This window comes from Callospermophilus lateralis, unplaced genomic scaffold (assembly GCF_048772815.1).
Source record: "Callospermophilus lateralis isolate mCalLat2 unplaced genomic scaffold, mCalLat2.hap1 Scaffold_592, whole genome shotgun sequence".
NCBI classification, from domain to species: Eukaryota; Metazoa; Chordata; class Mammalia; order Rodentia; family Sciuridae; genus Callospermophilus; species Callospermophilus lateralis.
In genome coordinates this window covers 507,716-514,281 of record NW_027514558.1, presented here as the reverse complement: position 1 = coordinate 514,281, position 6,566 = coordinate 507,716, and the positions used below count along the sequence as shown (strand labels likewise).

The following is a 6,566-nucleotide window of genomic DNA, read 5'->3' as shown; positions in this document are numbered from 1 at the left end:
GTAGAACAAGAAACTTTTCCAATATTATACATATGGCTTATGAAAGAAGGTAAGGCCATGTGTATGATTTGTGGTAGATATTAAATTCTGTTTTTCTCCTTTTTATTCTGTATGAAAAATGATTTGAAGTAGAAATGTCCTAATTTACTGCCTGAGATCTAGTTGCCTATTTATTTAAGTATCCATCGATAATGGCAAGAGTTAACATTATATGTGAAGAGGAGAAAAGTTTGTTCTAATTAAAGAACAACTATCTGAATAAACAAAAATGGATTCCAATTTTGAAGTTATGTCTGAAAAATTTTTGTAGTGCTCTTCTACACACATTTTTGTGCTGAGTTCTCATTTAACTATGGTTCAGTCCATTGAGATGGTTCACAATAAAAGGAGGCACCAAGTCAATTAAGGTTGACTTAACTTTAAGATTGCCTTATAATTTCTTTCAAAATATTGTGCAGCTGTTTATTCTGGCTTTACTGTTCTGAACATTCACAATGTAAACAGCAACTTTATTTATTTTACTAAATATGTTCCTGTTAAATACAATCAGTTCAGATTTTTTTTGAAATGTAGAACTCAGGTTTTGCTTTGTATTTAGTTTTGCAATAGGATCCTAAAATTAAAAATTAATTCATTATGCACTTGAGTATTATTATGATGATAGTAAGACACGTTCTCTAAGTTGAAGTTAACTTTTAAAATCCTCAAAATAGATAGTTTCCTATAATGTATATTTCTAAATAATTCCTAAACTATGGTAGAATCTTAGTCATTCAAATATTCTTTTAAAACTGCATCAATACATTTTGAACTGTTGTAAACATTTTCTTAAATATTCGCAAATGCAAATGTTTCATTAAAAAGCATAAAAAAAGATTTAAGGATTGTTTTTGTCTAAATGTATGTGGCACTTATGATGATGTCCTAAAAAGCATTGAAAACCTTTATATAAAGCATGTTTTCAGCATCTGATCTCAAGTAAATGTCCTTTCTTCTTATTTTGGCAAGTTGGCGTTAGTGTGATGAGGAGGATGGATGAACACAGACAGCGGAATAGACTGTTTGAAGGGGTCAGTGAAAGACAGTGAGATTTTTCTCTAGCTTATTTTTGCTCTTCACATACATTAAAAAGTAAGAGAATTTAGACAAGAAATAATATTAGGCTTTGATGCTTTATTTTCAGAGGTGACTTGTAAGAAGAAAAGTGACACTATGTGATTTATTCTTATGACAAAATTGTACAGGGACAAAAACTCAATCTGTTGGACGAAGGCTAGGGTGGTGGAGCGCTGGGCGGTCAGCATCCCTGACTGGCTGGTTTGGGCGTCTGGGCGGCGAAGGTAGGACTGCCTATCCCGGGCGGCACGTTGCCCCTCTCCAGCTAACTGCATTATAGCATGTCCCCCAGAACCCAGAGACCGCCAGCCGGGCTTGCTTAGTGAAGATGCGGCCCCCCAGCGTTTAGGCCACTCGCGTCTCAGCCCGCTTCTCTGTCGCTGGAGAACGCCCGGGTTGAGCAGCTGGGAGAAGCAGGCCAGAGCCTTCTAGGGCCTTGGGCCCGGGGACCCAAGGAGGATGAGCTGGCTCTTTCCCCTAACCAAGAGCGCCTCCTCCTCCGCGACTGGTTCTCCTGGTGGCCTCACCAGCCTCCAACAGCAGAAGCAGCGCTTGATCGAGTCCCTCTGGAACTCACACTCCAGTATAGCTGAAATACAGAAAGATGTGGAATACAGATTGCCATTCACTACACAATCTGACTATTAACATTAATATATTACTTCCTCCACAATTTCCTCAGGAAAAACCAGTGATCAGTGGTTATCCACCAATAAGACATCACTTAATGGATAAACAAGGAGTGTATGTTACTTTTCCATTAGTAAGCAATTTTACAATGCATTCAGATCTTGGGAAAATTATTCAAAGTCTGCTGGATGAGTTCTGGAAGAATCCCCCAGTTTTAGCTCCTGCTTCAACAGCATTTCCATACCTGTACAGTAACCCAGGAGGTATGCCTTCTTATGCTTCTCAGGGCTTTCCATTTCTTTCTCCATATCCTCCACAAGAAGCTAACAGGAATATCACCTCTTTGTCTGTTGCTGATGCTATTTCTTCTTCAACAACAAGTTATACCACAGCCAAGCCTGCTGCTCCTTCATTTGGTGTCCTTTCAAGTATGCCATTACCTTTTCCCACAACGGACACTTCAGCTCCGATAAGTCAGAATGGTTTTGGTTATAAGATGCCAGATGTTCCGGATACATTTCCAGAACTCTCAGAATTAAGTTTATCACAACTCACAGGTATGAATGAACAAGAGGAAGTATTACTAGAACAGTTCCTGACTTTGCCTCAATTGAAACAAATTATTGCAGACAAGGATGACTTAGTAAAAAGTATCGAGGAATTAGCAAGAAAAAAATCTCCTTTTGGAACCTAGCTTGGAAGCCAAAAGGCAGATTGTTTTAGATAAGTATGAATTACTTACACAAATGAAATCTACTTTTGAAAAGAAGATGCAAAGGCAGCATGAACTTAGTGAGAGCTGTAGTGCAAGAGCCCTGCAGGCAAGATTGAAAGTAGCTGCACATGAAGCTGAAGAAGAATCTGATAATATCGCTGAAGATTTCTTGGAGGGAAAAACTGAAATAGACGATTTTCTCAGTAGCTTCATGGAAAAGAGAACAATTTGCCACTGTTAGAAGAGCCAAGGAAGATAAACTTCAACAGGTGATAGCAATGCACAGCCAATTTCATGCTCCACTATACATTTTCCCGAAAACATAAACTGCCAAGAGAAAAATGAGACATAAAACTTAAGCACATTGTTTTATATTTATGATTTGCAAATTGGCATTTCATTATGGGGGCTGAATTCACCGATATACTATATAGATTGTATACAGAACATAGACTGATTTTGTATAGATCAAAATACTTGCTATGATCTTTGCTTTGAGAAAATTTTCTGCACTATTTGCACTAAAAATGTTTATTTATTGTTGATAAACTATCATATATTTAAGTTCTGCTGCTATTAATCTTATTATTGATTAAATGCCTATGCATGTAATTTCACCTCTTTTCAATACTTTTTAAAATTAATTTAAGTTTGTAGTTTTAATTCAAAGCTGCCTCAGTTTTTTATTAAGAGTGGTGTGGTTTTTAGATTATTTTCCTCTCAACCTTTTTTCAAGAAATTTTCAACTGTGGAAAGTCACCTTTTTTTTCTTTCTGGATGATAAAACTTTTCAAGGGCAATTTGTTTTTAAATATTCATAGTGTCAGGAAACACCAGACCTGCCAATGTGCCATCTCAAGTAAGTAACTTTTACCGACAATAAATCAAAAAAGAGTAAACCAGCTCTTCATATATTGTTTTATTTTTAAAACTAAAGATACATTTAAGTTGCAAGACAGTTAAATAAATATTTTACTTAAGAAAATGACTGGTTTCATTTAAACCAGTCCAAAACAAACTTTCAGGCTAATTCTTAAAAAATAAGTATCTGATGGGTTTGTGGTTAGATGGGTATGCTTTCCAAATTCCTAATGTTAAAAACAATCTTTTTGTTAATAAAAATAATCTAGACACAAAAAAATCAATGAATTTTTTTCATTTTTATGTGAATTCAATTTTCTTGAGAAAAGTTTTATAGAAACTAGTAAAAGTACTATTTAGTTTTTAAGCAATCCAAATTTTTAATGAATTTCCTCTTTATTTGTACTGTGTTCAGTAATTTGCTTCTGTGCCATGTCATCAAATGAACATATTTCATAAGTAGCCCTAAATGATTCTAAAGGGAGAAAATTTTGAACTCTAACTGAGGCTCAATAAACTAGTATCTAAATCACGAAAAAAAAAAAAAACCTCAATCTGTTATTGTTACATTATTTACATCTGTACATGTTGTGTTCTTTATTCTGAATGCAGGATTTGAGCTTCAAAATTGGAATATAGAACCTTCATAAAGATTTACAGAATCATCTTCAAACAAGTAACTTCTTTATTTAATGGTAATTATAAGGTTCAAAAACATACTTTTCCTTCTTTTTTAGCATATTTTCTCAGTAGATAGCTCTGTGTGTACTGACATTAAATCATCCTGCTGTCCTTCAAAATACATAATAGATTCCTTAAGTTTTGAAAAGTGGAGATCTACTTAGCTGTACATTTAGTGCCTTTAAAATTGAAAAGACCTAGATATGATTTTAAGTATTTTCTAAAACTCATAAAATAACTTTAAAATGGTAAGTGCTAATCAAAATAATATGTGAGATTAAACTGCTGCTGCTTTTTTTTTGCTCATGTGAACTGTTGTCAAATTAAATGCAATGCTTTTTTTATAAACACAAATTAGTACACTTGCCTTTCTAATGTTTGAAATGATTCAAAAGCATTTGAATCATCTTTGACCCACTTCCTTATAAGGGAGGAAAGAATTTTAAAAGGACATTAAGTTGGAATTAATTATATTTTAACATACATGTTTGAAAGTTTTCTTATGAAAAAAAAAGTACTTTTTAATGCTATGAATAAGGGATTATCCTTTCCCTCAAAGTATTTGCGTTCTTATAGAAGAGTTTCAAGCATTAAAAATTCTGGCTTTGTACTAGGCAAAATACATACAGAAGTATTTCTGGGAAAACAGATTTTTTTTTCACCATGTTAAATTGCAGCAAATTCTTGAGTAGGAAAGTCTTATAGACTGTATAAGCATATATGCAAAAGTCTATTAGCATAGAGGTGATAATTTTAATTTTAAGTAGATTAATATACATGTAGTTTCATATCCAGAAATGACACTGAATTCTGTGTCCAGGGCTCCCACCCCAAACCCATCAGAATATAAATTATGTGGGCCATATATTAGAATAAATACATTTACCATAAAGGCAAATGACTATAAGCTCAATTAATATCACCATGAAATTTGTACAAAAGGATCCTTGTAGAGCATAGATTATTTGGGGTGGTCATGTGACTAAGGGGACTGTCTCCTTTGCTTGCTTCCTGGATTAGTTTGACTCTACTCCGGACATTCTACTTCCTTTATGTCTTCCTATAAACTTTTTTGTTTCCTGCTACTCTAATATATAAAAAGATTAGCTTCTTAGTAAATGCTCTCAAATCTAGTCCTAGTAAACCAAGAAGTTTAGTTTCTTTGTTTATTCCATTGATATCCCAGTAAATTGGCAAGTTCTTCTGATGTAGGAGAACGTGGCTAGAGGTGCATAAAACAGCACTGTACAATTCTGTAAGCTTCTCCAAAAGAGGAAATGAGTGTAACGCAAGCTTTATTTATTGGGATTTAAGTTATAAGTTCTGGAACAGAAAAGGCAGTTAAATAGACTGACACCTGATACTTACACTTGGATTCCAAGTTAATGTCACCTTTGTTTTCACAATTGCTGATATATAGGACTGTTAACCAGAAATTGAATGGAATAAAAACTAATTTCATATTGGAGTCTGACTGATCTTGACATAATAACATCTTTTTGTTTCTTGGTGTTGGCTTTTATGAGACATACTACACGCAGCAATTTAGCAACTAACCTCTGAGTTTTCTAAACTACTTTGGGATCAGATCATACAAGGTTGAATATATAGCACTGGGTATATTAAATATTAAATGTTACCATTAGCTTATCTCCTTTCTAATTAAAAAAATATATTTTCTTCTTGGATTTTTTTTTCTCAAATACTGTTCATTTCTTTATTATTTATCACACTATCATGTGAAACAAAACAGAAAAATCTATGAGAATTGGTCATGATCAAATAGTTTCTTTGCTATATCTACGCCCCCCCCAAAAAAAAGAAAAAAAAAAGAGAGAAAAAGTTTTCATACTAGTATCTTGTTATGGTGGTAAAATGAGATGCCTAGGAAGCAAATAGGAGAAAAATGGAATAAAGGAGTGAATAAAGAGAAATACAGAAGAAATACAAAGAATCTTTTCCTGACAAGATTGTTTCAGCTACAAAGCAACATTAATGACACTTTAGTAGAATCTATTTATTTTTCCCTCTTTTACTTCTGTGTCCCACAGGAGTAAATTTACCCAACAGTGTACTGACTCTTCTATAACTTGTAGGTGTGTCATCTAGCATCTTAATTTAGGACCTGGGGAAGACAAAGCTGCTGTGTGATTCTTGCCAAGATTCAGCCTTCCAGCCTCTCTCTCTAAGGATGTGCACACATATGGTGGCTTTAGTGGTAATATATAGTATGGATTTTGTAACTATAGGGAAAATGCAAACTGTCTGTAGGATCAGCAAGAAAAGTTCTTAATTCCTGGCAGGAAACTGGGCAAGATTGTGACAATCTAGTGTGGCACTTGAATTGAATCTAGGATAGTCTTGGTGTCCTTTGGATTCATTTGAGCATTAGTAATCTCATTTTTTCATAAAGAGGAGAAAGGTGAAGACTAGCAGTGTCTTAAAAGAACTGATACAACAGCAGTTCCAAGGGTGAAAACTGGTTATCATCATCTACTCCTGAAACACCATCTTTTTCATTGTTCTTCACCCTCATGCAGCACATGAGCTAATCTCACTGATT

The 6,566-nt window shown here is 34.2% G+C and overlaps 1 pseudogene; it reads left to right on the top strand.

Moving 5' to 3' along the window:
* The first annotated feature begins 1,331 nt into the window (after positions 1-1,331).
* On the top strand, positions 1,332-2,787 carry LOC143388549 (vacuolar protein sorting-associated protein 37A pseudogene; annotated as a pseudogene).
* Positions 2,788-6,566: the final 3,779 nt, after the last annotated feature.